This window comes from Rhinichthys klamathensis, unplaced genomic scaffold (genome assembly GCF_029890125.1).
Source record: "Rhinichthys klamathensis goyatoka isolate OS25496 unplaced genomic scaffold, OSU_Roscu_1.1 h1tg000402l_1, whole genome shotgun sequence".
Classification (NCBI taxonomy): Eukaryota; Metazoa; Chordata; class Actinopteri; order Cypriniformes; family Leuciscidae; genus Rhinichthys; species Rhinichthys klamathensis.
This window is the reverse complement of record NW_026606903.1, coordinates 136,305-146,674: the sequence shown is the minus strand read 5'-3', so window position 1 is coordinate 146,674 and position 10,370 is coordinate 136,305.

Sequence of the window (10,370 nt, the reverse complement as noted above, 5' to 3'; positions counted from 1 at the left end):
GAGCGCGCATGCGAGGCAGAAGAGACTGTGCGTGTGTGTGCGCGTGTGTGCCTAATTAAGTCAGGCACCGAAATCAGGCACCGAAATTGTCGTTCTTATTCGGTCTGGTTACTACCGTTTACGTCGGAACCGGTTCCCTATTGGCTCCGAGTTTCGGTACCCAACCCTAATCATGAGACACTGGAGTAGAAAAATGTACTCTGTTAGCATCATAATCAATGCTATTCGTCTTCCCAGGAGTACACGGACCACTAAATGGCAAAACCCCTTTGCCTCTCCCCAAATGATAGCCACCAAAATTACTGGTATCGTTGTTAGAGTGCATCATCAATTACCATACAAAAATAAAAAAAATAAAAAATAAAATTCACAACTGAATAAATGAATCAGCACTTTGATTTTACATCTCCCAAAAAAAATTGATCAATCACTTAAAACATTTAAGATGCTATCAAATCAAATCAATTTTTGCTTGGTGCGTCTTAATCTTCCTGGTTCAAAAATACCGTAACTTAGTTTATACGTCTCCTCTGTGAAGCGGTAAAACGGTAAAGTCCGACTCTTCTATCTCTGTAACATCAGTATTGTCGTTCCCTCGCCGAATCGGAACAGCGATGAGATCCGACGTCGTCTAAGCTCCGTGCGTCATTCCGTAAGTACCCTCGATCAGAGCGAGAAGGAGGTCTCTGCAGAGCAACAAGGGGCGTGCCTCAATTTGGGGGCGTTTTACAACCAGGTAGGCGTTTTACAATCTCTCTGCCTGGTTTGCTAAAACTTGAGTGGGCGATACTTGAATACGCTTTCCCCATCAGATATTCAGATATTAGTGATAAAGCGAGAAAACGGTACAGTCTATGGGTGAAATGAGGAGAGAGGTCACCTGTCCTGCATATTATGGATGTAAGTGGATTTGTGTAAATTCTCATTTTACGTCAGTTAACGTTAATTAGTTTGTGTAAACTTGCTTGCAACACGATTAAGTAAAGCTCAAATGAGGTCTGCCACTTACAATCTATCGCTAACCACTATTAGCAAACATTCGCTAACTTTTTGGTGCATGCGTTTGTTACTTTAGTGTTGATAGTGGTAGTTTGCTTACTGTCGGCGTATTGTAATATAAAAAAATAGTTAACGTTAGCTTGTCAGACTAGAAAACAATAGTTGTAAACAAATATTAGTGGGCTATTCCACCGAATTATGGCCCGGTTTCACAGACAGGGACAGGGTTTAGCCTAAACCAGGATTAGTCCATAGCTCAATTAGGACATTTAAATAATTTTCATAAACATGCTTAGAAAAAAAAAAAAAACATTACTGGTGTTCATCTTGAGACAAAACAAAGACACTGATATATTTTAAGATCAGTCAGTGCAAGTGTATTTCAGTTGGAACAGCTCAGACTTATTTGGTCTAGGACTAGGCTTTAAAATTGTTTGTGAAACCAGGGGATATAGGTAGCCTACTAATATGTACTATAAATACAATAAAAAATAAATAAATAACTATAAATACATTTTAAGGAAAGTGTTGTGCACATTAATCTAACTGCAAATTCTGTCTAATTAAAAATGATTAAAAACGATTACATTTTTTTTGGGATAAATTACGTTTTCATTCAGTCCAGAACCCACTCCCTTCATATAAGAAATGGTGTTTGAGTGTGAGGTGCGCTGTAAGAAAACAAGAAAAGCTGAAAAAGCATTGCTTGTTAAGTTTATTATTTTTAATATCAATTTTAATGTAATATTTATTATTTTTCTGTTATTTATATTATATCTCATAACCCTAACAAAAACCTCTGCAGACACCTAGATTTAAATAGAAACATGATTTGACCTTTTTTAGCTGTGAGATCAGCTCACTAGTCAATGTTCAACACTCTTCATTATATCAGTGCAGGCATTAATACCTCACATGTGTAGTCAAACCTATAGACTAACATAATTATGTACAGTGGAGGAAACTTTTTAAATTAAAATGGATGAATTTGTTGTCTATTCACCACATCACAATTCAGCGGAGAGGACAAAAGCCTCAACCACAGCGCTACCTTGCAGATACTAATTTATTCACATGCCCCTTCTGCACATCTCAAATATGTAAACCCAGACAGTATCATCAAATAGTGGCCCATATAGCTGGGCATAAAATAAGGCCCCAGCAGCACCTGATCCACCACAACAAACTCCTTCGCTGGCCCCAGCAGCACCTGATCAATGAAACTTGATATACTGTATTATTAATGTGTTTTTATGTCATAAATTTATCAAGATCGGTCATGGAAATCCAGCAAAGAAAGAGAAGGCGGACTGACAAGCCACACAAAACTGGTATGATTTATTTTGTTTGAGGTGCTCTATTATTTATAGTAAATGTTGACTGTCATTTACTGATGTTCTTCATTTGTCCCTTCATAGTGGCAACTGTTGACCAACCCCTGAACATACAGGAAGCATGTATTTGTTATTACTCAATTTATAAAATGCAAGGGAATCATTATAACCACAAGAAGTTCAGATTATGTTTTGTTCATGTATAGCTTCCTCCGCTGGTCCTTCGTGAAATCTTACTGGAGGTTGTGCTTCAAGATGGTGATGTTGCAATTGGCTCCCTTGCCCTCACCTGCAGGTGCTTCAACAGCATTGTGAGCATGGAAAGTTTCCGCCGAGAGGCTCACTTTCGGTGGTTGGACAGTAAGTTTTATTAGTGTCACTGTTTGGTTAATCACAGCTCTCTCTGTTTTTTCTCAGTTATGTATGGTTGAATATTAAGACAATGATGAGGTCAGCTGACAACTTTTTTTTTTTTTGGTGTCGTGAACTGGAAGGCATTCAGTGAAAATGTCAGAAACCTGTACAGGGTTCCATACAGTCTATCCAGATGTCTCCATTTTGATACTACATACAAAGACTGTGGCTAAGGCTACAGAGGAAGAGGGCAAAGAGGTGTGTTGCAGGGGTTCTATGGCTCTGATGACTCCCCAGGATACTGTGGAGACTGTTTCTATGTGGCTGGAGGAAGCATCTAATGTTTCATGCAATGTGTTCCTCATGTTTGAACTTGCCACATTTATTGCTTATTTTATTTGATTGGATTGGATGCTCTCTTTTTTACTATTACATTAAATAGAGAATGCTGCATTTATCAATACAGTTTTTCATCATATTGGTTACAGTATCTATACGGTCAATAAAGTGATGCTAATGTTTAAAGTTTTCAGAGTCATTATTCTAAGTAAACACATTTTACCTTAATCTAAAGGTCAATACGTTTTACTTTATATATCATTTAATGTAAGCTACAAATATCACTTAAATATCAGTCATTACATATAAATATATTTTGAAAAATACAGGTGAGAAAGACCAATACAAACATTTTCACCATTGCTTTACAGTAGGATTTGGTAACTTTATTGGAAATTAAATTTTTCCTTGTTAATCACCGTTACAACTTGATTTATGTTGTGTTGTTCACACACACACACACACACACAAAACGAAAATAAAACTAATGTAATTATAAATAGTTGAGTAATAAAGTAATTTTTAATACTTTTACCTTTTAAGGTTTACATTTAGAGAAAAACTGCATGTAGGTAGGAGAGAATACTATAAAATATAATACACACTCACAGGCTATAACAACATTTACATATACATCGCGACAACATTTATGTCAAAATAAAATCCAGCTACCTATTTTCTTTAAAAAGGAATTCTTTCATAAACCAAATTTCCCGTTATGTTATAAGATACAGATCTTGTATAACAGATCTTATGAAAGAATTCCTTTTTAAAGAAAATAGGTAGTTGTAGCCTGTGTTTTATTTTTACATAAATCAAATGTCGCGATATAGACATAATAGTAAAAATCAAGAAAAAAAAACGAGAAATAATAATAACGCATTTCCGCTTCTGAAAGTGCTATAATAATAAAATTTCCGCTTCTGAAAGGGCTTCCGAATCCGTACGGTTATGATTGGATGGTTGGAAAATGCCTAGACCGGTTTGAAAACGCCCATTAATTGGGAAACACCTTCTTGTTGTTCCGCAGAGACCTCTATTTGATCAGAGCCATAGAGAGAAAGAGTTGCGACACGCTTTGATGTCGCCGCGACGGCTGTCACGTGGTTCATGTAAGCCCCATTAGTTCCAAAACACACGCGGGCTGTCATGTTCTTCTATGGACAGACAGCAGCGATTGCATTATTAAACGGTAAATATAACATAAAACACATACCCAAGTACTTTTTAAGCTGTTATTGCATTTTGTTAATGTCAGTTTTGCATTTGGAGAGGCAGGATGACAACTTAGATAAGTTTTAGGCTATTTTTTTGGAAGGAAAAGCTTAGTGTTCATGTTCGCATGGGTAGTACGTTAGCACTGGCTTTAGCGGCTCTAACTTAACTTTTCCATGTCATTCATCTGATGATGGACGTCTCATGATATTTATTATAGCACAACTGGGCTGTATTAGGCTATTGATTCCCGTGATCTTGCTTATAAATTCCGATTCAGCCATTAGCCTTCGTGATCACGCAAAGAGGTCTGCAGTCCGTTCAGAACTCCAACCAACACAAAATATAAATAATTACGCTGTGCATGTACAAATGAATGATTTAGGAGGGAAATAGACTGCTCACATAACGTAGAAAGCAACGACTATATACAGCAATGTTCGGTAAATATTAAACCGAAAAATATTCTTCATAAAATTAAACCGGAGAGATAGTTAATGAGTGAATTAACTATGTTCCTAAATAGATATAAGCACAGGCATAACCCTCCCTAACCCATTTAAATAAATGAATTGTCTGTATATAATATTATATATAGGTTATATATATATATATATATATATATATATATATATATATATATATATATATATATATATATACATATAAAATATTATTAAAAATATTATATATTATATACATCAGGTTACCAGTTAGCTAACGTTAGTGAAGTGTTGGTCACGTAAGCTATAGCTGAAATAAACCTATATCTTCCAATAAACATTTACTAAAACATGGCTACATTAAATATAACTACAGACTAGATTCACGAGAGGTCGGCTAATGTGTGTAAAAGTAAAAAAAATACAGTAATTTCATTAATTTACCAGCGAACGTACTTCTGAAGCACTGAAAATGAATGGGGTTCAATGGAGAAACTATCAGTGTTTGGAACTATTGGCTGCTCCACGACACGCGTTACTTCCGCATTCCTAAGTTCCTATGGCGGTCTATGGGAGTGTCGCAACTCTTTCTCTCTATGGCTCTGCCCTCGATGAAGCGGGAAAGCGGTGAGATCCGACGAATCTCCGTGCAGCAACCTCGGGAGTTCGGCAGCCGCTGAACAATCGAACGGGTCACAGCACCAGTGTAACCGTATGCTTCTGTAGTCTGCGTTGTGTTGGATACCAATGAAGAAAGACAGGAGAGCGTCGGATTGGGTCTGCATAGAGAATGTATTTTTATATAAACAGGCCGTCACACCAGCTTCAGCTCGCAGTAACACTCTTAGTTCGGGAGAAAGGCAGAAAAGGGAGAAGCATAAACGAAGAAAACACAGTAACTCCTTACACTTAAACTTATACACATGAAACAAAAGTATATAACTTAAAAACACAAAAGTATGATTCGTCAATGCATACCTGCATAAAGAATGTTTTTAATAAACAGGCCGTCACACCAGCTTCAGCTCGCAGTAACACTGCCAACAAAAATACAATTCTCAAATATACCAATCCATATTGTATATTTATGATCCTACATTTGTGAATAACAAAATAAATAAAAACAACTTAGTGTATTTATGTGTGTGAATTATTTTCAACCAATGCTAATCTGTAGCATGGAACACAGCATACCTCTTAGTTCGGGAGAAAGGCAGAAAAGACCGATAAAAGAGCAATACGGTAGATAGAGCTGCCTGGCCCGAACCACTTTGTTGTAAGAAGGAGGGGGGAGGTTGAACCATCACCACCTTACAGACCCTTTTTAATATATTTTTATAAACAATTGTAGAACAGCTTTAACTGTATAATAACAGAAAAATCTTGTGAAATAAAACCATTTTAACCTCGTTACACTTATATTAATATTTATATTAATCTTTGCAAATCGCTAGCTGCACGCTTCACAATGAATGCGTCTAAGTACATTACGGCATGTTTTCTATGTATGATGTTCTCAATATAATTCATAATCCCACGTTTACTGAACAACGCGTTATGGTTATTGTGTTATTGTGTTACAAACGGTGTACGCACAGAACAGAGGGGCGGGGTGAGCAAAGCTCATTATCATTTAAAGTCACTGAAACGGCGTGCTGGAAACAGAGCTGTTTTTGACCAAGTAAAATAACTGTTTTCTTACAATACTAATGAGAATTTGTAATTAAAGTATATTACAAACTTTTAATTTAGACCCTAAAGAATCATACTAGCTTGTACAAAAATGGCATTATATGACCCCTTTAAGCACCAACACTTCAAAATAATTATATTTGAAACTAGATTTCTTAGTAATTCTGAAAATATTACTATAAATTACAGAACAAAGGGTCCAATACCTTTTTTTAAGGTTGTGGAAAAGGAAAATAGAACAAAGGAAACAAGTCCATGAAGGTGACACTAACTGGACATAAATGTTACAACCTCCCACCTTAAGCACCCCATCTACATATGAATGAGTCAAGAGGATACAATTCAGAATGAGATGAAACACTTGCTTGTGACCATTAAGAAAACTATGACAAGCAATCAATCAAATTCAAATTGTCAGCGCCAAATGTTTTTAGAACTTAAACAATCTTTACATCTGGGTCTTCCAAGGAGAGTTCTGAACTTGTCTCTATTGGCTTCGGTAAGTCTTTCTCCCACAAAGGGCCAGAGAACCAGTTTGATGACAGCAGGTCATGAACAGTTAAACATAAAAAGCAAAGGCAGATCAGAACATTTAATGTACAAAAACGGGTTCTGTACATGGCAGACAGGGGAGCGTAGTCGAAAGCCGGGCGATAAAGGTCGGTAACCGGAATCAGTCCAGAAAACATCAACAAATCCAGGAGAGATGCAAGCCCATGAAACCAGTATGCATGAGTCCGAAACCAGGTAGACAACCAGAGAGGGTGGCACTGCAGGCACAGGTAAAGTTGGCGGAATACAGAGCAAATCGGAGCGTCACATGGCAGGACTATACAGGGAGTGACTAACTATGAGCAGACGTGAGAAAATCTAGCAAAGAAACGAATGAGACAAATAGCAGACAAATCAAAGGAAAAAATAAACGGGTGTGCGAGTCATTTTGGCTTCATTGTGGCTTATAACTTTTGGCATAAAGTTACAATATTTGTCATACCAGAAGATGTTCAACACTTTTCCTAATGGTAAGGATTAAAGGATATCTGAATACTAAAAGAAATTTAGCTAATGATAGCATGCACTGGTACTGTAATTTACACAATATCGCAAACTCTATGATCAGCTAACGTTATTATGTCCCTTAGACAGAACAAATCAAGGAAGTTGTTGGTTGTGTTTGAATTACTTTTCTGGTTTAACTGAAGTAGGCTTAATTAAACGCAATACTCACGTATCCTTGCTTGATGAAGAATGAGACGGCCAACGGGCGGTTGAAATTTAAAAGGCTGATTCGCGCTTCAGGGCAGTGACGAGTACATGTTGTCCAGTGGTTGTCCAGACACCCTATAGGCACAAACTTAAGCAATGGCCCTGAACGGTGGTTCAATGTCAACATTGTGACAATGCTGTAAAAACCTTCACCACAATAACGTAGTTATAGCAACCTTTTGGCCATTCATTGTGCCAACGTTCTGTGTTTGCTGGGTAGTCCCTTTTCCAACCTCTTCAATTCATGTTTGCTGACATGACTTTGCAAGAATTGAATGATATGCAGTTCAGCTTTCTGTCGTTCTAATATAGTAGGTAGGTGGCTTGACTTATCTTTGTTGACTTCTCATAAGTCGAGCAATAGCTTTAACTGCTTGTGACTATGAAGAAAACTTAGACAAGCAATCAATCAAATTCAAATTGTCAGCGCCAAATGTTTTTAGAACTTAAACAATCTTTACCTCTGGGTCTTCCAAGGAGAGTTCTGAACTTGTCTCTATTGGCTTCGGTAAGTCTTTCTCCCACAAAGGGCCAGAGAACCAGTTTGATGAGAGCAAGTCATGAACAGTTAGACCTCTAGAGGCATGGTCAGCAGGATTTTTTTTAGAAGGAACATACCTCCATTGTTGTGGGGTAAGCTGTATCCTTTGTACACGATTTGCCACGAAGGTATGAAACCTACGAGCTTCATTCCTTATGTACCTCAATACCACTTTTGAATCTGCCCAGAATGATTCCTCAACCTCAGCATAATCTAGTTCTCTTTTAAGCACATTGCTCATTTCAACAGAAATCACCGCAGCTGTTAATTCTAGTCTGGGAAACATTAAGACCTTCAAAGGCGAGACTCTTGATTTTCCATAACTAAAGCACATAAACATTCCCATACTCATTGCGGAGTCTCATGTAGGAGCACTGACCGTGTGCCATGGGTGCTAGCATCTGAGAAATGATGCAATTCAGCCTTGACATTTTTCCTGAAATTGTAATAGGTGCATATGTTCTTGGTATGCTTATTTCTTGCAATTTAGAAAGATTTTGTTTCCACTGCTCCCACCGTAACTGAAGTTCCCTTGACAAGGAATCATCCCATCCAGTACCACCTTGCATATCTCCTGCAAAATTCTCTTTCCATTAAGCAGAATAGGCGCTACGAATCCTAGATCATACACTGGTTGTTGCTGCAACTTGAAACAATCTAAATCCTTTTGCCACTGTATTCCAAGGGCTCTTTCCAACAACAAATCAGATACAAAATCTTTAGCATCAGATGCGAGCAATGGGATGTTGACGAAATTCTCATTTGTATTGTGATGACATATTGTTAATACATTTTGTATATTGTATACAAAGTTGAATGTCATAAACATGTCATCTATATGTTTTGTAAGAAAAAAAAAAAAGAAAAAAAAATTATTAGACATTGAGCAGCATATCCCAGCCGGGTTCGTCACTTATTGGGGTCCCCTGGAAAATTTTTCGTTGTGGTCTGCTATTTGCAGCGCGTTTCTGTATTTGGTTGGGTTGTGAACTTTTTCAGCGCGTTTCTGTATTTGGTTGGGTTGTGAACTTTTTCAGCGCGTTTCTGTATTTGGTTGGGTTGTGAACTTTTTCAGCGCGTTTCTGTATTTGGTTGGGTTGTGAACTTTTTCAGCGCGTTTCTGTATTTGGTTGGGTTGTGAACTTTTTCAGCGCGTTTCTGTATGTGGCTGCGTTGTGAACTTTTGCAGCGCGTTTCTGTATTTGGTTGTGTTGTGAGTATTTGGAGCACACATGTGTTGTGAAACTGATGAAGATGTTTTCTTAATTTGCAGGCGTTTTTCTATTTGAATGTGTTTTCTTCAGTTGCAGCGCATTGATCTCTCTCGGCCACCATACATTTCCCGTAATTACCTTCTTTTACTATCTTTGGTAATTACAGCTATATTTTAGAGGACTAGCTAGTAGTCGGCCTAGTAGTAGTATAGTAGTAGTAGTAGTGATGTGAACATGACGGCACCCAACTGCCATCATGTTCACATCACTTTTATAGTCACTGACTGAATATGACTGGAAAGTTCATCTCGTCAACGTGACTCATTTCAAATTTAAAAACAGGATATACTGTAATGTTTTGCTGATATGCAACTTTTCCAGTGACATGTTAAGATGAACGTATAGAAACATAACAGCCTTAAAACTGGGGTTGGGGCATAGAAAATCATGATGGTATTAGGTAGACAGCAAGTAAAACTAGCCAATAATGTAGAGTTTGTGAACTGTTTAACATGTAGACGATTAATTAGTACCATAACCAATTGACTCTGCTTTAAGCAATAAAGTTGGATGTGGGCTACATTTTAAAATGCTTGCAATCGCCACTCATCCATCTTGTCATTATGAAATATCCACTAGATGGCGTGTTTGCCCACTGAAACAAAATTCAAAGAAAAGTAGATTCTTGTTGGAGTTGTGCTGTTTCTCATTTCTCTCTGAATGAGTTTAAGAGAACATTTAAGAAAACCCTGGGTTATACTGAATAAAAAAATAGTCAATTGTTGGCTATATGTAGAACTCCAGACAGATTCTCAAATAATGTAGGCTGTTTATTATCACTTTATGCATATTTGACAGAAGGACATGTTTGTATGAGGTCTGAGATGTTTATTGTAAGTGCAATAAAGTCCTTGGCGCACTGCAATATTCGTTAAGGGATTGTTTCATGTTGAATGCAATATTTACAGATAGC